Source organism: Echinops telfairi, unplaced genomic scaffold, assembly GCF_000313985.2.
Source record: "Echinops telfairi isolate 266 unplaced genomic scaffold, ASM31398v2 ScPeMD7_7409;HRSCAF=8447, whole genome shotgun sequence".
NCBI classification, from domain to species: Eukaryota; Metazoa; Chordata; class Mammalia; order Afrosoricida; family Tenrecidae; genus Echinops; species Echinops telfairi.
Window position 1 is genome coordinate 9,819,491 of NW_022111309.1, and position 5,166 is coordinate 9,824,656.

Genomic DNA, 5,166 nt, shown 5'->3' on the forward strand with positions numbered 1-5,166 from the left:
TCACCAAGTATGATGTCCTTTTCCAGGGACTGGTCTCTCTTGATAACATGGTCAACGTATGTAAGATGAAGTTTTGCCATCATACTTTCTAAGCATCATGATGGTGTACTTTTCCTACAACAGATCTGTTTGTTCTTTTGGTAGTCCATAGTACTTTCACTATTTTTTGCCAGCACCATAATTCAAATGCACTGGTTCTTCTTCAGTCTTCCTTATCCAATGTTCAACTTTCAAATGCATATAAGGTGAGTTAGTTTATTGTGCCAACCTGGCTGATAAACCCGTGGGGTTAATTGAAGGGCGGAGAGATAAATGGCTTGGTGAGCCTCGCCTTTCTACTTCTTGGGTCTCTGGCTTCCTGATGGTCGGACTAGGGTGCAGCTGCCTTAGCCAGTTCCCTGCCTCAGCTGGAAAGGCTCACTTCCGCAAGACACCCCCAAGGAGAAACCACATGAACTTACCCCAGTGCAGCCCTAGTGCTGGAGCAGCCGTGTGGAGACCCCCTGCCAGCGCTGAGATGCGTACATATTCAGATTCAGCTTTCCTCCTGCAGTCGGCATCATTGCCTGTGTTTTGTGAGATGGAGGAGGACATTTTGGATTGGTGTTGGACATATGGGTTAATGTTGGACTTGTGGGCTTGGGCAGCACTGGGTTGGGATATTTTCTTGATGTGCACTTACCCTTTATATACAACTCTCTCTTACACATGAGTTTCTGTGGATTTGTTTCTCTAAAGTACCCAGACTAACACATGAGGGGATTGGAAATACTATGGTTTTGGTGAGGCGCACCTTAGTCTTTAGCGTGACATCCTTGCTCTTTAACACTTTAAAGAGATCTTGTGCAGCAGATTTACCCAATGCAACAAGTCGTTTGATTCCTTGACTGCTGCTTCCATGAACATTGATTGCAGATTCAAGCAAGATGACCACTTCAAGAATGCTGAGGGAATGGTGGAACTGGTGGCTCAGGACCCTAATCTTGGGGATAAAGAAACTGAGGCCCATACTGGTGAACTCATTTCCCCAAGTTGTACAGCCAGTAAATGGCCAAATCATAACTTAAATCCAACTAACCTGGGAGGAGAAGAGCAGCAAGAGAGAGGCCAGTATTCATATAAATAGGCCACACCCTCACGGAGACGGCATTAAGCTGTGTCCTGATTGAAAGGCTGAACTCTATTCAGACCTTTACACAGGTATACCAAGTTGGCACACAACCCAACCATCAAAAATCACAAAGCCGAATAGAGAAACCCTAAATCCTTGTTTTTCATCGGCGGTTGATGAGGGTCAGCACGTGGAGACTTGCATTCTGACAGTGCCCCAGCTGATTTTGACTCACAGCCAGAACAAGTGTTTCTAGACCATTTAAGGGAGAAGATAATTGAGGACTGACACAACAATTTAAATTATTTTTTATTCTCTCTTAAGTATAAAAATTAAAACCAGGTATAAATTCTTTATGCTTGTAGCTCTTGGGAATTTATAAAATGAACAATCCTACATTTGCAAATTAAAAGCAAAAGAAAGTCTATGAGCATAAGAACTCAATAAACATTATTTTGATGAGGCACTAATAAAAATAAGTGATGATTGCTGATTTCATAATGGAAAGATGTAGCCTTGGGTCTAGTTCTATAATCTGTTTCTGCATTTTGACTTTAATGCAAAGCCTGTGTGTTCTTTTTTAAATGAGGCATAGATGGCATTAATAACACCAAGACTGTATTTGCTAATGCTGGACAATCAGATCCTGCACATGACTGAAGAGCTATTAGAGTGGCCTGTGAGCAATTCCCAATTTTAATGAGATGTCACTTGGTAAATCTGTCAATCTCTCATGTTCATTTGAAGATAAAGTTTGCATCACAGCCTCATTAAAATAGATGTTAAGTGAGGTTTCTCACTCATTTATTTTTAGAATTGAAGAAAAGAAAAACCTCAAATGCATATTTACTATTTGCTCCTAATGAACTGCTGCAAACTGTTAAATACAAAGATAGGACTTAAAAATTGCATTCGATTGTGCAGGTAATTTGACACTAAGGGCTACTTGCTGATCATTTTAAACCTGTTTTGCTTTAATACCTTTAACCATGGAAGGATGTAGTTCCCCTCTTGTTCCCTTTATTTTAACTACTTCAAATATCTATGTACACTGCCTCTTCTTCACATGGTCATTCAGATTTACAAAGAGCAACTAAATGATGGAGAGTAGTCATATTTCAATTATCAGTGAAATAAAGGTACAGACTAAACAATTACTTGAGGACATATTCGTGGCACCAGAAGGAGAAAATGAAAATGTATCTCCTTAGGGGGATTCCCGAAGAGACACAAATGTTTTCCTCCTGACTCCAAACCCACAATTTGGCAGTTTGAACCCACCGTGGTAATTTTAAAAACTACCCCTAGACCCCCAAAACACAAAAACTTGGTGATCTGCTTCCATAAAGATTACAGCTAAGAAAATCTGACGGATCTCAGATCTACTCTGTGTTAGGCTGAGCTGTGTAGAAAAATAAAACCAGTGACACACATCTATGTATAGGAAAACACTTCCTAGCAAGAAACTTATACCAAGGAGGCCCCCAGCCCAGTGCAAATCAAGTCTGCAGGCTAATGATGTAGAAAGGTCAAGAGGGAAGCAAGAAGGTCAGAGGCTGGTGGGTGCAGATCACGTGGATGGATGCTCCAGCAAGCAGGAAGGCAGAGAGTGAGGAAGTTCCCGCCCCCAAGGAGACATCATCAGGCTGTGAGCTGTCTGACCTGATTGACAAGTTGGACTCCATCCTTACACTTTCATACAAATAAAAATCGACATAAAATCTAACCACCACATACTCTTTAACACATGGCTTATCAGGAATCAGAATCTACTTACGGGGTTTGGTTTGATTTTGGTCCCCTTACAAAAGACACAGATGAAATGGTCTATGGCCCATTCCTCCAAATTCCTATGAGATTATCAAGACTTTACTGGAAAGGAAGATCTAGGGTACATGGTTCTGTAGGAAGTTGGGGGCGGGCCAGGGAAGGTAAAGAGGAAAGGTGAAGCTCCAATTATCTCTAGGTCAATCTAGAATCCTCCACGTCTAGTCCTGAACACACATTAATCAGGGTCCTGGAAATTAAGGACTTGTGTAGATAGCAGTTAGATTAGGGAAAAGTGACTGTGAACTGATTCCGTGCAGCAATTAAGAGTTAAGAGCAACTAACCCAGTGCACTGAGGTAGAGACTGCCAACCCCAGTTGCCTATTAGAATCACCAAGGGAGCTCTTAAAATGCTGATGTATGAACCCACCACCTGAGGTTTGATTTAATTGGTCTGAGGTTGAGTATCAGTGTTTGTAAAGGTTCTCCAGGGGATTCTAATGTGCAGACAAGGTTATGGACCACGGTCCTAGGGGAAGCCTTTGCTATGGTAAAATTACATTTAAGACCACCTATATACATTTTTCCAGCAGAGGAAAGGGAATCAACTCTCATTGAGTATACTATGACAATTCTATGAATTATGATAATGATTATACTATAGTCTTAGCAGTTGATACTTATTGAAACTTGCTAAATGCCAGGTGTTGTGTTAACCATTTTATATGACTTTCATCCTTATATTATGCCTAGAAAATGGTTACTATGATCTCTATTGTGCAATTGAGCATCAGTGAGATCAAGAAATTTGACTTGTCATTTGTGGTTGAGTGCTATGCAGTGAACTTGACTCATAGCAATGACACAAGGAGTCATTGTAGAACTGTCCCACAGGGCTTTCCAGGCTGCAATTTTTATGGGAGTAGATTTCCAGGTCTTTTGGGAATCTACTGGGTGCACTGGCAAGCGCTGGGTGCTTTCAACACCGGTCTTTGGGCTACCAGTTAATCCCTTAACTATTGCACCTGCAGGACTCCTTAAAACCATTTAAGGGGGAACAAACCAATGTCTGCCTTACCTAAATGTAATCATGTACCCAAAGTCACATAGCAAGAGGCACTGAGGGAAAGGAACCATGGCTTTAGGTCTTCACTGCCCCGTGTTTCCCAGCTCTCGAGCAAGAGCCATACATGTGCCTGACATCCTGCTAGGTGCTGGGGGTATGATAATGGACCAAAGCAAATGTTCCTCTAATCTCAGCAGAAGGAGAAATCATTCCAAAACAATGTACCTGTTTGTCCAGAATAATTTCAGTTTACACACTGTGAGTCCAGCATCTGAGGAACACTGCTTCCTGGGCAAGGTCACTCATGCTGTAATAAAGGCTGTATGTGGGCAAGAGTGAAGCTGTGCAGAAAAAGCTTCATAAAGGAGCATATATCTTATGTCTCATGTGGAGAATAATGAGCTTTATCAGGCAGGATGCGGAAGGGATGATCAAGGAAGATCATTTCTGGTAGAACCATCAAGACTCAGGCAAAGGCTTAGAGGAAAGAGATAGCAAGTAGTTTAAGAAAACGCTTAGCAGTAATTATATTTAGAACCAAAGGGGAGAAAACGCCTGATACTATGTTCCTAATTGGACACTTTTAACCTAGTTTCTATCCAGCTCTTGGTATTCCAAGCCCTGTGCTATACCCTACTGGGAATTTAGACTGTCTTTCAAGGTACATGACACCCTTCATAGGCCACACCAAAAGGATTCAATGTGAGGGTGCCCTGGTGGCATAGTGGAATATGCCATTGGACTACTAACTGCAAAGTCAGCTGTTCAAAACCACCAGCCTTTCTGTGACAGAAAGATAAGACTTTCTATTCCCTGAAGGATTCAATGTGGAAACCCCACTAAGCAAATTGGGCTTTCCCTCAAGGTTACCTGTAGTAGATTGAAGGAAGTGACGTGCCCCTTGGACTTGGCTGAACCATCGTAGTGTGACAAGAAGCAGATGACTGCTATCCCAAGGTTATGGAATTGGCCGTCATTAGGCTTTGGTTCAAATCCTGTGCTTTGAGGGTGCCCAATGAATGGTGGTGGCCCTGGACTACCATATAGTTACAATTTTAATGCCCTCCTTGCTCTCTTAGGACATGTGGTAGGCATGAGTCTACATTTATGAATGTATTGAAAGTTTTGTCCTATCACCAACCCCCATTTTTTCCATGTAAACAGTGTCCAGCCACTTAATATATTAATCTGTACAAGTCAACAATTGATGTATTGTGGCCT